A 16,399-nucleotide genomic window follows, 5' to 3' on the forward strand; every position below is an offset into this window, starting at 1 on the left:
AAAATAAAATCCTTTTTATTCATTAGAAGTGATTTTTCAGTGAAATGAAGTATGTACTTAAAAGAAATATGTTTCTGTTATAACGTATTTTGTTCCTTCAAAGATGTGTGTTGAGCAATAAAGGAAAAATTCTACATTATAGCCTCATTATTTAGTATAGTTAAGTTCTCACACATTTGTCTTAGCTTTCTGAATTCATATTTTTCAAATCATTCAATTCATATGTTTCCGACAAAGTTTGAAATCCGCCATAATGCCTAAAACTAACCGACAATGTATGAAGCAATTTCTATTTCACACATTTCCTCCCAATGAGAAACCGGCTAAGTATATAATACATTTCCGATTCGTCAAAATGTCATTCAAGTCTGCCATGTTGCAGCAAGTAAGTTAATGTCTTATTTTTTTTTGTACGAAAATTTTGTTTCCCTTAATAAGAAAGGAATAAATTATGTTTTGTACAACTTTTTTTTTTTTTTAATGGCACTCTCATTACTTTTTCAGAATAAAATTTTTATTTTTGACATATGCACATCATTTACATAATAAACTCATCAATTACATGATCCCTCGTTTTTTTCATACTTTGCCATTTGTCATTCTATAGAATGCCTAGGGAAAGTATGTAATATTTCTCTTATTTCATACCTTGCCGGAAAACATCTATACCATGCCCGTTTTATACTTTGCCGGTAACACATATATTTCATTTTATATTTTTCAGAAAAACATTTTATATAATAAAATATCTTAACTATTATAATTTTAAGTAAGAATATTTTGTTGATATGTTAATCATTGTAAAATTAATGCTACTTTTTGATTTTTTTTTTTTTTAAAATCAGCCATAATTTAGACAAAATTAAACCCACAGAATGTGTTAAAAATAGTGTGGCTCAATGTGAAGTTATAAACTAGAAGTAAATTGTCAACAATATGTAGCTCTAACATTATGTCAAAACGTACGCCTTACTTATAGTATTAGATTGGAAACGATCTTTACCACTGTTGAGTCTCTTACATTTCTAGAAATAGGACATAAATAAAGTGAAAGATGCAAGAAAGTGACATTTTCAGCATGAGTGCCGTTCTTCTGTCCTGGGGACTGAAATTGGACTTGAGAATTCTCGCAGTGGACTGATCCTTAAGACGCGGTTCCCAGCAGATCACCGAAGTCAATCATCACTGACCACTTTGTCTAGCCTGCCTAGAAACCGAGGGTGTGCGTTATGGGTCCTCGTTAAACTGTTCTACCTTAAAGTGCCCGACTTCGCGTGCAAGTTGTCGGGCTACCGAAGCGGTGGTGCTATCCCCTCTGTAGAGGATCAAAAATTGTGATGGCATGTTTTCGGATCATCCTCGGGGATGTTTCCCAAACAGTCGCAAATAGCCCATTGTGCAACTTTAGTGCGATGTATATGAACTACAACAATAGTCTTGAGAAAAATATATGAGCTAAATTCCATCAATTAAAATTTTTTTCTTCATTGGAAATGTAACATTTTAACGCATACAAGGTTCGCAAGCATCAGGAAAAAAAATAACAGGTATCAATTATGTTATGCTCTTTAAATGTTCGGATTTGTATGTGAAAACGTCTAATTTTTTCCTCTTTTTTTTTAAAAATTTTATTCAAACTAGTCAAACGCGATTTATTAAAGCATAGATTTTGAGAAAGTATGAAATATATGGTAGGTACGTACTTAATTTACGTCACCCTAAGCTGCGCAGTGGGCTATTGGCGACGATCTGGGAAACATCCCTGAGGATGATCCGAAGCAGGCTCCCCTGCTTTCGTAGCCTGACTGCAGAGAGAGAGATAACCAAATCACCCAAGTAATATTTTTCAATGCTTTATTTTTTTAATAAGGCAATCAATAATAATTAACATCATTAATAATTAACAATAAAAAATAAGCACAATTTGCTTCTTGGTGTATTGAAAATGGAGTTAAATATATAAGAGCCCCACTACCCCGGTACCTTGTGGTTTTCCTTTCCGTGTAACGCAAGTGCGATTTAGTTCCATCAAAAAGTCCTCCACGAAGAGAAATTTCTCCTAACCCTTGTCTTTTGGATTGGGTTCAGAGTTACTGAGCTGAACATTAGTATTCGTAAATCCAAATTGGGTCGACTGTTCAACGACGGTTTAAAAATAAACTACGAATGAAAAAATGAATAAATTTTTTCCCGACAGCGGACTTAAGTTGGAAGGACGATTTAGTTAGTGCAATTATTTCATCCTAATTATAATTGATGTGTATAAGGGGCCGTTCAAAAAGTACGTACACAAAAATGGAGAAATTTTAAACCCCTCCCCCCCTTCGTACATTACCGTACATAAGGTCTTACTCCCCCCCTTAGAGTACGTACATTTTATTAGTCTACCCCCCTTTTTCATAAAAATTAAAATAATTATGTTTTAAATAAAATTAAATATTTACTTAAGGAGTGTGTAGGATGAAGTCAAATTTAAATTTGGTGTATGTTTATAAAGTACGTACTTTGTATAATACCTCCCCCCCTCCCCGTCGTACAAAACCGTACATAATAGCAAATCCCCTCCCCCCCCTTCGGGATGTACGTACTTTTTGAACGGCTCCTAAGGTTACTTATCTTAAATCTTAGCTATCGTTGAAATATGGAAAGGAAGAAAATAAAAAATGTATGTTTGTTTTCGTTATGTCTACTGCAACCTCCTAAAATGTGTCTGCATAATCTATAAGCTCCGATTTATCAGTTAATATAATACAAATGTGAAGGCCTTATCTTATAAAGAAAAGATAAGAAATAATATTTCAGTTACCTGGATTGGGTTCAAAATGACAATGCTACGGAGTTACATTAGTAGTCTTAAACCCTAAAAATTGGATTGGCTCATCAACGATTGTTATAAAATAAAATTATTATTAATACTAAATACTTGTATTTACTATGACTTATTGCTTTTGATGATTATTTCCTAGAATTTAATTGATAAGAACTGAACTAAGCAGGAAGGGGCCCCTATAACATGGTCATACTGTTTGAAATTGAGAATATAAATTTTACTGACATAAAAAAAAAAAATTTTTTTTTCAGATGAGCAATAATTTTAATTAAAAAATATTTTGTACACCTCAAAAACTCAATGAGCATAAAATAAGGCATTTATAAATTATGCATAATTAAAAAAAATTTAGTAGCTACCAGTATTGACGATAAATTCCTTGAGGTGATAGAATCTTATGGCAAAAGAGAATTTATATATCATGGCGGGCAAAATTATTTAAAATCTATTTTAATTCATTATTTGTGGTACAACTGAAACACATTTAAAGAAGTTTTGCATTAACTTAACAAAGAAGGAAAAATGATTTGTTAATTAGTTTTCTTTTCTTTTTTTTTTTTTTGTGAAACCATATTCTCATCCTTGACGACTATTTTTAATGAAGCATCAAGTTTTGTTCCATTTCAAAACGGGGTCTTCATTTCTTTATAAAAGGGTAATTACAATAACACCTGTTTTGTTAGCAGATGTTTTTCTTACTCATTTAAAGTTGTTTTTTTAAAAAAAATCGTTTCATTCTCCAACAGAACTTTTCTTTTAATTTTTTCTTTGTATGAAACAATTTTAAAACGATTTTATAACTCTAGAACATTTACTTTTCTTTGGCATTACATTTAAAAATAATTGTACTTAAATCAAAGTTTTTTTTAAAGTGCTTGCTTAAAAAGAGAATTAAAAGTAATCAAAATAGTAATGATATTCCTCAATTTTAAAGTATCAAAATGTATTTATATTTATCTAACGATTACACCACATACACTTTTAGTACTTCGAACTCAGAAGGGAAGGTAAAAAATGTTCGAATTATCAAAAATACGAGTTTCGTATGAATACTTGAAAAACGCTGATTTCACGAACTTACTTAAAAAGAAATAAACGTACTTTAAATTGGCTTTTTTTTTAATGATTACCCTCGAGTTGTGTCAGATTAAATAGATTGCTAATCTGATAATTAAATCAACCATTTTGAGCGATTAAAACTTTTCTGGGGCAATCTCTTTACAAACAATATTATACACACGCTGTAGAAATGTTTATTCTTTAAGGGTTGATTTACACACACTTAAAGTATTAATTCTTAGTTTAAATTAACTGTACTTTGAATCGGAATATAAAAGTAGCAAAAGCATTTTGTTTCAAGCATTTATCTACCTACATCTATGATGATAGTACAGCAAAAAGTATCAATCTGAATATGTTATGTTGTAACGAATTATAAACCGGTTTAAAGGAGTAAACTTAAATATGCTTATTAATTAGTGTTAACTATTAAGTTACGAAATTAGGCAAAAAACAAAAGCACACTTTCTTCGAATATAAAATGAAACTTTTTTTGTTGTTGAGTGATAGGGATTTTAGCACAAAGCAGCCGGAATTGTGTAAAATAGGGGCCCAATTATTTAGTCTTATGTTTGGGACCCTTAATGTTAATTTTACTTTTTGCTCATTTCACTATTTCGTGGACCTTTCAAGCAAACCAAAACATTTTTACATATAATTATAAAATTTCTTTTTCCAAAGAATTTTTTTTTTAATTATTTCGTTAAGTAACTATCGAACACTTTTAACAGGTGTGTAAATTTTTACACCGTTTTAAAGCATGTAACTTTAAATGACGACATTTAAACGAAATCAGTTGAGCAATTTAAATGATGAAATTTAAACGAAATCGGTTGAACAGTTTCTGAGTTATCCAATTTAAGAGAGTCGTATACTTAAAATTTAATTTCTTGTGAACTACTGTGCAGATTTCATTCGAATTTTGTACTTTGTCATTTTAAATAATTTTGTAATTTAAATTTTGCCGTAAATAATTGAAAATAACGAATAATTATTAAAAAGTATTTTTTCCCGCTAATTATCTTCAATTTAACGCGCTTCATAGGTAAGAGTAAGAATTATTTTTAAAGCTTTGCAATGAGTGTTAGCAATTAAAATTAGGGCATTTTATACTTTGCCATTTTAAATCGATAAAATGAAAAAGCGTCTTTCAAAATCACTTTGTGGTTTGTTATTGATGTTAAACAAAGTCTGATAGTTTAAAAAATTCTTTTATCTTTATGTGGAAAAAAGGCGTTTACATTTATAAGTTCGTTTTTAAAATGTATAATCGTTTTTAAAATGTATAACCAAAGTTTTCTTGAATTTAGTATGTTCAATTTATACACTGGTTATCATAAATTAAGGAAAAATCACAAAAATAGCGATAACTCTTTCAAAAGTAAGCCAAACCGTGCAAAATTTGCATATGTTGTCCACTAAGAGTAGCTGAGTAAAATTGCAATATGCAAATTAGTGGCGCTGCACTCGGCTTACGTCATCTGCCTGGAGCATAAAAGTCCAAGTTTGAGAGAAAGCACACAAATTTTACTGTGATTGCGACATTGAAAATCTGAGATAGCCAATTCGTAATAATGACCTCTAGGCATCATTTGCCTGAAGAACTACGATGGAGAGCCATCGGGAGACTAGAGGCAGGGCAGAGTCAATCAGAAGTGGCCAGATGGCTAAATGTGAGTCCATCTGTGGTTCATAGACTTTGGAGGCAATTTCAAACCACAGATTCGGCATCTAGGAGGTTCAGTCAAGGACGGCCAACTGTTACGACCAGTGCCGATGACCGATATTTGACATTAAGTGCACGCAGGAATAGAACCGCTACTCCGACACATCTTAGATCCTCTCTTGCTGCAGCCACCGGAAGGTTGGTGTCAACGTCAACTGTGCGCAGAAGGCTCCACGAAGGTGGCCTGTATGCGAGACGACCAGCCATTTGCGTGCCGCTCACATCACGCCATAGGAGAGACCGTTTGCAGTGGGCCCGACAACATGTCCACTGGACGTCAGATCAATGGAGGCCTGTTCTCTTTACGGATGAGTCCAGGTTTAGTCTAGAAAGTGACAGTAGACGTTATTTGATATGGAGAGAACCTGGGACCCGTTATCATCCATCAAACATCCGTGAAAGAGATGCATACGGAAGAGGCAGTGTCTGTGTTTGGGGAGGCATATCCTTAGGAGGGCGCACATACCTCCATGTCTTTCCAAGGGGAACCGTGAATGCTCAGGTTTATCGAGACAACATCCTTGATGCTTATGTGCGCCCATATGCCGGGGCAATTGGTGATTGCTTCCTGTTACAGGACGATAATGCAAGACCACACAGAGCTCGCATTGTTGATGATTATCTTCAACAGGAAACAATTACTCGCATGGAGTGGCCAGCTCGATCCCCGGACTTGAATCCTATCGAGCACGTTTGGGATGCTCTAGGGAGGCGTGTATCTGCCATCAATCCGCCCCCTCAGACCCTTGCCACGCTTGCAACTGCTTTACAAGAGCAATGGCTCTCACTTCCTATTGAACTGATAGACCGCATAATTGAAAGCATCACACATCGCTGTTTGTGCTGTATTGCTTCTAGAGGCAATCATATTCCATATTAAAGGTACTTTTTCTATTGCAAACCGATACTTCCAATTTGTTTATTTTATACATGTGCTAATTTCTATACTACTATTAATGTCTGATAATTTCTTTTTATGTTGTTTAATACCTTACTATGTGTTGTATATTGTGGGTAAGTTTCATAAAATTCCATGTGTAATTTCTTGAGTTATCGCGATTTTTGTGAATTTTCCTTAATTTATGATAACCAGTGTATATGTTTATCACACGCCTGTTGAGGCAAAAAAAATTATTTTAACTTTAATCAAACTCTGCTCGGCCTTTTTTTTCTTTTCTTTTCGATGCCTCACCCCTTAACGAAAGATGAGAACTCAGCTTTTATATCTTGGCCAAAGGATACCAGCTCATTGTTCGCCAAGGTTTATATAATGCAAATACCGAGAAAGAAAACTTTAATAAGTTCTTTTTAAAAATACTCTTACTTAGTTTGTTGGAAAGTATTAACTTAATATTTTGGAATATTAATTTCTAGTTCCATACAGTAGATAGAATAGAAAAAAAATCTGATTTTTATGAAGTTTTATTAAAAGAATAACCGAAATGCGCAGTTTTTGTTTCTATAGGGCCTTCTTGATTTGCATAAGACTTGGTCAAACTGATTTTCAGATCGGTATAAGATTCGATTATAATAAATAAAACAAACATCATTATCATGTACAATTATAATTAAATCAATTGATCAAGGGTTAGAATTCCTTTGCCCTTAGGCTCCGTAGGAGATTTTAATGGTTTTCCTTTCCATATAACATTTCTTTCATTTTGTCTCAATGCTTGATCAAGGAGTTTCTTTGTCTTCTGGTCTGGGTTCGAAATTACAAAACTAGGAATTTTCAACACTGAACATAAAATAAAATCATATTCGTGACTGATTACAATTTTTATCATAGATTGTAATTACTTGTACTCGGTAAACTAGTAGCGAAACAGGTTCGAACACTCCATTCAATTCGAACAAAGTACAATTAATATATGAAATCTCTTAATAGGTTTTTTTATTGTTGAACAGCCTACCCAATTTTGGGTCCACGACTACTAATGTTCAACTCCGTAGCCTCGTAATTTTCCAGAAGACAAGGAAACTCCTGGATCAGCAGCCCCCAGAGGTATTGATTTGTTTATGGGAACATGGAGGGCTTTGTGAATCAGACACCATTTACTTCACGGAGAGTCTTCGGCCGACGGGGATCGAACCCACGCCCTCTTGGACATGGGTCTAAAGCCCTATCCACCAGGCTATCCCGGCCATTTCTTCATAGGTTGTATACAAATCCTTTGAACTTCGAACTCAGAGGTAGCAAGTAGCACACTACGAGATAATGAAACTACTGTAGTCGCTACTCTTTTCGTAGTTTGTAGTGTAAAGAAAAGTAGTGTAGTAAGTAGTGCGATTGAAAAAAAAAACAATAGTTTGTAGCGATTCCCGGCAACTACTTTTAATGTCAGTTTAGAAAAAAAAAAATACGGCTCTATCGGAACAAATTTTTCGAATTTGATGGGTACAAATTTTGGCAGGCAGGTCCATCAATGGATGCAATGAAAATGCAGCTGCAATAGAAAAATTACGTATTTAAAATCAAGTATAACTAATATTTCAAACTAGGCATTACGAAAAACAGATAATGAACCACTTTGGTCACACCTTCAAACGCGAATGCACACAAATATTGATGTTCTTTTTAAAAAATGGAGTGTATTTTCGATGTAGTACTTAATTTCTTAGAGAATAAGAAATTGCAATTATTTGATAATTTCGCATTTCTTAAAAAAAAAACATTCTTATTCGAAAAAGGCATAAAAAGTTGAAGGTTAAATGAACAAATTCGAATTTTTTTTTTTTTGGAGTAACAAACTGGCTCATATACACATTAATAATTATTTCTTAGTTATTCTCTCATATTTAATGTCAGCCAATTTCTTATTCAGAACAATTTTGAACATAATATGTAAATTAAGTTCTCCAGCAAAGTTCTTAAAGTACAGTTTTTAAAAAAGGTAGTTGTAGTTAACTACATTTGTAACAAAATAAACTGCAAGAGTAATTTGGTTTTTCTGTCCACTGGTCGAACTAACAGTGTGTGCTTTTCGTTGTTTTCTTTTCCATTTAAACACATATTATTATCATTTTTTTCAGCAGAATCGTTATTCTCTCAATTGTATATTTGAGAAAAACATCTTTTTTTTTTATCATTGTTATCTTTTTATTATCTGATAAGAAGGAAAAGAAAAAAAAATCTTTAAATTAAAATCGAATTTAATTTATATAATATAAACGTTGGTTGGTATGGAAACAGAATATCAAAGAAATGAAAAAGCAGGGCAAAAGTAATTAGTGGTTGATCCCATTTTATAATTTTCATTTAAAAATTCTGTGATAAATTATTGAATTGTTTTGTCAAATCAGATGAACTAAATCAAAGTATTTTTGTACAAAATAACATTTTTTGAAAATAAATGATCCCTCAATTTCTTAGATTCAATTTCAGGAAATTAAAAAAATGTTAAGCTGTCTACTTTAAAAAAATTCCGAAACAAAGAAATTCCGTAAGTTAGACCAAACAGTTCTTCGGAATTAATAGACATTCCCTTTACTTGACATGGAACTTTCACAATTTTTTAAAATTCCTAAATCATTATTAAATCTAATAAATATGAGAGACACAAAAACTAACGATATGGAGAAAAAAAAATTTTGTTTAAAAATAAATATTTCTTAAAAATAGACCCCTCAATTTTTATGTTTAAACTTTACGTTTTATTTTTAAAGTTTAATTAAGAAATTGTTGAGTTGTCTACGTTTATTAAAATAATAAAAACAGCTCGTAAACTACAAAAATTCGACATAGAACTTTTTAAAATTCTTAAATCAATATTTAATCGAATAAGAGACACGAAAATTTTGAGGACTTTTTACATACCACGAAAACTCGTTGATAAAGTAAGACTTCTTTACTAGCGATAAAATCAATTTAATAAAATTAATATTTGATTAAATCAAATTAATATATGATAAAAGCATAACAATCAAATAAATATTGAGGTTGTTGGGAAAAATTACGAGACTTTGCAAACAGTTATAAAAATTCCTTTCCCTCCCATGTCACCCTTGTTAGGGGTAGATAAGAATTAATGGAAAACTCCCACACCGCCCTTAATTTATTTCTTTGAACACCTGCATTAAGTGAAGGCTACTTAAGATTTCTTTTCAGATTTATTAATATACTTATCATGCTTCGTTGTCGGTTGGTTTTCTTAAAAATTATGTGAAGAAGAAAAAAAAAAAAGGACTGCGTAAATATGAGTAGACGATGATTTACAAAACTATGTTCTTTTATTTCAATTAAAAAAGAAGACAAGCAAAATCTATTAAAAAAGCACTTTATAATTGCTATTCTACTTTTTGTTTTAAGATTCAAACTGTACAATCAAGTGTTTCCTTTAAAGAGAAATAAAATAAAACAAACAGTGAATATGAAGTGTTGAAAGAATTGGACCAGGAGTTGAATTAAAATAAAGGTTTATGTTTCACTTTAAGTGTTGCTTTCAACATAACGGTTGTATTTTATTTTTAAATATATCTTACATTTAAATCTTAATCGAATTTGATAACATACAGAAGTTACTGGTACATGTACCGCAAACTTTCTAGAGTAGTGCCAATCGATTCCTTTTTTTTAAATGCTCGTTATAATGGAAGAGTCGTTGTAAGAGGAGATCGTATATAATGAGTTTAATCTATTTTAGTAATTTGAATTAGTTGATCTAGGTCAGCGGTTCCCAATATTTTTCACCTACCGAACCCTATATAATTAACCTTATTTAGGCGGGGGGGGGGGGAAACGATTCTTTTTTTAAAACGAACTTGATGAATCGATTCACAAAAGAGTTGATTAAAATATCGATTCGTTCGTTTTCACACTACTCTACAGTACCTGGACAAATTATGAGACGTACTCTAAGATTCTATGTAAAATCTTAATGGTTTGCACTTGTTTATGTATCAATTAATGCAAAGTAAATACAAATAGGAAGTATATAAAAAAAATCTCCTGAATAAAAACTCATTACATGTATGTTTAAATATGAAAATATTGCGTATTAACTCGTGAAAAACATGTAATTAATGAAATACTACAGCACGTCTAATAATATGGTCTAATTATTATAATGTACTTATAAAATACCTGATATAATAAATATTCTCTATTTATATAATAAATATTGTCTCATGTATCCAATCGTCGAATTTAACCAATTGATAGACGAACATAAACAATTGCAAACCGGTTTCAATTGCCTAGAAACAATAAGCTGTATGTATCACTTGATAATTAACATAGAATCTCATAATTTAGCCAGGTACTGTAGAGTCATGTGTTACAGCACACGACGCAATAAGCTTTACCACATTTTCTGATAACTTCTAGGACACCATCCACTTTCTTTTCTAACCAATCCCATCTCCACGGAATTTTTATATTTTGCTCACATTTATAATATCAGAACGAGAATTAATTTCCGTTCTATCTGACACCATTGTGATACAGCCGAATCCCAATTTAACGAACCCCTACAGTGTTTTCATCATAGAAAGAAAATGGGTGAGATTTCTAAAAACTGAAAAAATACAAAGACTTGAAAAAAAAATTTCTTTCATTATAATACATTTTTAACGTCTTCTATTTTTTAAAGCATTGAATATTCTTGCTGCATCATCATAGAAGATTTTGCCTTTACTAGGTATTCGTCCATCTTACATTAGTGCATAAAAAATTTGAACGTCTTACATGAAAAAACCTTACCTGCGGTAAACACGTGGTTGCAGAGAAATGTGTTCTGAAAGGGGTTGTGTTCTGTTGTTCGAAAAAGTTCTGAACAATACTGGTAAATAAGGAATCTAGATAACGGGGAAAATGTTGAAAATAGTGAAAGATCCAGGAAGAAAAGTGAAATGGATTTTATTCTAATTGGCGTAATTCGAAGCTTTTTCCAAAATGCGAGAATTTTGAAATTGATTTATAGAGTGCGCGAATTTCTCGCGGTAATCATTTTTTAATGCGAGAAAAGAAAAAAATATGCGAGATTCTCGCGCTGTAGTGAAAACACTGGCCCTATATACCGAATTTTGCGATTTATCGAATTTTATGAAGTAGATTTATAGGAGATAATGACTCAGAAGTCGATGATATTGAATCTCCAGTAAAAATCGTTACTTTTTCTGATGTTTTGCACGGTTTGAAAACTTACCGAATGTAAATGTAGGAGTATATTCTTGACGTCGAAAAAGAACTTATTAAAGTAACAAATAAGCAAACCTTACTCACGAAATGCTTTAAAATTTCAAAATAATCAGCGTGTAATCATTCGCTGTAGTATAAGTTCCTAAATAAAAAGTGTCAAGATTTCTTTTTATTTCGTGTATTTGCTTATTAGAGATGTTCGAATATTTCATAAGGTTGGACAATTTTTTTATTTTATTTTGCCCCGATATTACGAATTATCCCAGTTTTAGCGTATCTCATATATTAGTCTCTATGAATTCGTTAAATCGGGGTTCGACTGTATATTAAAAATTCAAATATTATTGCGGTTACTTCTTAAGAGTTCGAGTCAAAAACCTGAATTCGGCGTGCGAGGCTCATGAAACGTGTTTCGTGGTACCCTAGGGTTCCGAGAATTTAGACAATTAAATTAAATTAGTAACAATTTTTGAAATCTTCAAATTGTATTTACATCCAATTATTATTTATTTAATATGTCGGTTATTTCTATTAAATTATTTAAGCAAAATGGCACAGAATAAGTTAGCAGTTTCTAAAAAATAACTTGGCTACTGAAGTCTTTTAGTTTTGTCTCTGATCTGTATTTCCCATTTTTCGTTGGTAACTTTACGTTTTACAATTAAGTCTACGTTTGTCACACACGTCTGGAAAATGAGCGTCTATTTTTGAGCGCTTGAAACATGTTGACTGTTATTTCCAATCAGTGTAGTTTTAAAGCAAATGAAGTTTTAATCAAGTAATAATATAACATTTCAGCTTCTTGCGATTTTTTTAAAATAAATGCACTAGTAGTTTCCGACAAACTTTACAGAGAAAGTAAACAAGTTTAATTGTAAAGAAAAGTATTTCTCTAATAACCATTTTCAATGTTTGTATCATTTGTTTTTTTTTCCTTGAAATTCAGCTCATTTTCAGTTTATACTAGATTTGTCCAGAAGAATTCGTCGATCTGACACAACACCTAATTTTAATATTATTAAAGTTGAAACAATTAAAAAAATCAATTATTCATTTCAAAGCTAATGGTAGTCATTGTGCGTTTATTAAATCGGTGTTCTGCCACATCAATCATTTCGAGTTCTGTAGCCGGAAAGAATTGGGAAAATATGTTTTCTTACGATTTTATATCCTTTATGGCATCTGCAGCGTTTTATAAAAATATTTATAGTTCGCTGAAACTATTAAGGTAGCATCAAAAAAGCTTCTGGTTATTCTATTTTTTTAAATTATTATTGGGCTCCATATACCCTTTAAAAAACCGTCGGTTTCCGTGATGAAAGGCCGAGTGAAAAGTCTTTTCTTATACTATTTATTGATTCTTAGCAATTATCATGAGTTACGAAATTAGACGAGTAAACAAAACATACCACTTTTGTTTCTCGAAGCATTCGGATTCCTGAAGCTCAAATATTGAGAGTAGCTGCAATCTAGGAAATAGCGTCCGAATATATTGGTCAGCAGGGCAGTATGTGTATCGAATCTGTGTTCTTCTGAAGTCAAATTTAAAAATGCGAATTTTTCTAAAATTTTATCCCTTCAGTGTCGATAAATGAGTACCAAGCATGCTTGGGAACTAAACACTGGGGGTTCCGCGTTCGGCTGACTACCTGAACGAAACATCTGCCCCTTCACCCCAGAAAACTGAGTTAGAGATATTTTAGAAAATATTTGTCCCATTTTGCCCAAATTTTTAAGTAATAAAAATAATTAACATTTGATAAAAGCTATTTTTTGATAAAGGTTATTCCTGAATGTGAAAGTTTACACTACGTTCGTAATGTCGGCACAAAGAGTTTCCCTTTGAAAAAAAAAATATATATTTTTTTTTAAAAAGAAATGCATATATATATATATATATTTTTTTTAATTGAATGCGTTGATAGTTAAAATTTTGAAAACTCTTATTATTTTTCTTAACAATGAATTTCCGTCTAAGACCCGCTTTTAAGAAAATATTTAGCCTATTTCTTTGTTCTGAGGGTATCTGGCACACAGAGCTTCGTTTAACCCATTATGACGAGAAATTTTATTTTTTTTGTTCATAATTCTTTATCTAAACGATTGCTTTCGCATAAATTTTCTATTTCAATATTAGCTTGCTTTTTAGCATAATTTTAGTTTATTCCACTGTTTAAGGAAGCGAATAATGTGCATCGCCTTTTCTGAAATTTACACATTTATGAAAATAATGCCAAGTTAAATTGATAATTAAAAAAAAAAAAGTCAACTTTGAAGTTATTTTTAAAATTGAAAACTTTATTTTACCTCTGATTTTTAATTGAGAGAGCGAATAATTTGCTTTTTTTGGTTCTGAACTTCAGACATTCGTGAAATAAAATTGGTAATTTTAGAACAAAACAAAAAAAAAATGCAATTTAGAAGGCTATTTTTCGAAAAGAAAACTTCTTTTGAAATTTAATTCAAGCGGGTAAACTGTATCTCGCTCTTTCCGGAATTTAGACATTAAAACAGATAATGTCAAGTTTAATTAACAAATTTAATAGAGAAAAATTTAGTTTAAAATCACCATCAGTCAAAAATGGTTCTCTACTGAATGAATTACAATAAAAATGAGCTTTTCTCTTATATCTATTAGATAAACTTCATTTTAAAGTGTAAGTGTATACAATGCTTTGATTTCGCCTTTCCATTCCAATTATTAATTCCTTAATAATTGATGTTAAACTAATTTAATAAATTAAAATAGAAAGTCTCTTGTTCCATATTATAATTTTTAAAAATTTGTGTGAAGTTTAAATTTAAAAATCATGCAGGGGACGCGCCCGAGTTTATTTAAGCCACTGATAAGGAAACAAGTTCCCATACTAAAATGAATTAACACAAGCTACCATATTCACTTAAATAATGTTAGCAGTTTCTTAAAGCAATGGGATTTATCTGAGTTTTTAACTATCTGTGATTTAAAGTATCAAGTAATTGAAAAAAAAAAGAATTTTAATTACAATCGGATAGAAATTTTGAGAAGGAAAAAATATTCTTGCTGTGTTCGAATCAATAAATCAGCAAATCAGTTTAAAAAATTTTATAACCTTGGTTTTTAGGGACATATTTAAATGAATAATTATTTCAGATGAATGACTGTCATGTGACTGCACAGCAAAATCTTATAAATACTCATACTTTAATTATCATTAGTAAATGAGTAGTATAATTAAAGGAATGACTACTTTAAGTGAGAATTATTTTTCTAAATTTACATATTTTAAATATTGTTAGTTTAAACTTAGTTTTTATAATAAGGAAGTAATGATATTATTAGATCAGGTTCATGTTAAATAAAATTATGAAGCCGTTTCGGAGATTTACTTTATAGATGGCACCACTACAATTTATAGAATAAGCTGTTTTAAAAATCAACTTAACTGAATTGTATATTTATTAATCGTGAATTGATGAGCAAGTTTTTACAAAATTGTTTTCATATTTGTTATTATTCTGGGTAGAAAAAAACATAGCTAATAATCCTTCAATTAATAAAAAAAACAAAAACATTTTATGCATCCATCACGTACAAGTTATTTTGAATTTATTGTATGTTCATTTACTAATATGATTAACCATTTATAAAAATAATTTATTAGTTTTTTTACATGTTATGAAGTCTGTCATAATGAAATGTTTTAAATTCTCACTTTGAAAAAGTGAATTAGCGAACGTTTTTCTCCTCTTTTAAGCAATTATTTTATACTTTATTTATTTAATATAAATGCTTGTCACCAATATTGGAAATTTTTCTCACTATAATTAATTGTATCTTAATAATCAGAATCTACTGATGTTAAATACTTAATTATGACAAGTAAAATAAATAATAAGTTAGCTTAAAATTTTGATTGCTCTATCTATTGTTTCATATAGTAACTACATATATTATCATTGACCCCCCCCGAAAAAGTAAAATAACGTTTATTCTTCTAATTACCTAACCCTAATCGATATAATCGGTTAACAACTCACATCAAGCAAATGAAACATGTTCTTTATAAAACTGTATATGCGTAAATTAAATTAGACTTTTCCAGACCGAAAAAGTTTTCTTTCATTTACCCATTATTCGAATTTGTAGTAATGATGATACGTTGTAACAGTTTATCACCTTATGTTCAGCACAGCATTTTGTATTTGTGCTGGTCAAGGTAATATATATATGAATAAAAAATGAAATGAATAAAAATATATTGAGTACAAAAATGACTTTCTCAAAATTTAAAATGTATCTGCTAGAACTAGACTTGATTTTAAAATTTGTTTTGGAGGTAAATGATGACACCAACACGAAATATTATTTTAATTACATCCACCAGTATATGAATATATACCGGTATATGAATATACCTGCATAATATATGATCATCAGTGCACGCCATCAATAACTGTCTCATAATACTGTCAATATAATACTGAAATAAAATGTTCGAATCTATACATAGAGGATCAAGCTCATAATTAAGCGAATCCAATTCAAGCGATCATAAATAGAGCATTCGTTCTGTAGTAATTAATTGAACAACGTCTGTTGACTAACGACTTCCAGTAAAGCAGTCCCATAGATCTGAGTTCCCTTGTTGTAGACACTGTAATA

At 30.8% G+C, this 16,399-nt stretch overlaps 1 long non-coding RNA gene across 1 annotated transcript in view; it reads right to left on the minus strand.

The window, feature by feature from the left end:
• Nucleotides 1-15,831: 15,831 nt before the first annotated feature.
• Nucleotides 15,832-16,399, minus strand: part of LOC147816732 (uncharacterized) — a 31,379-nt gene continuing 30,811 nt past the window's right edge. Inside the window, exon 5 of the long non-coding RNA XR_015435943.1 lies at nucleotides 15,832-16,391. This is a non-coding gene — a long non-coding RNA (uncharacterized LOC147816732). The remainder of the gene's footprint in view (nucleotides 16,392-16,399) is intronic.

Source organism: Parasteatoda tepidariorum, chromosome 1 (genome assembly GCF_982258835.1).
Source record: "Parasteatoda tepidariorum strain Cologne lab strain chromosome 1, Ptep-v5.0, whole genome shotgun sequence".
Lineage (NCBI taxonomy): Eukaryota > Metazoa > Arthropoda > Arachnida > Araneae > Theridiidae > Parasteatoda > Parasteatoda tepidariorum.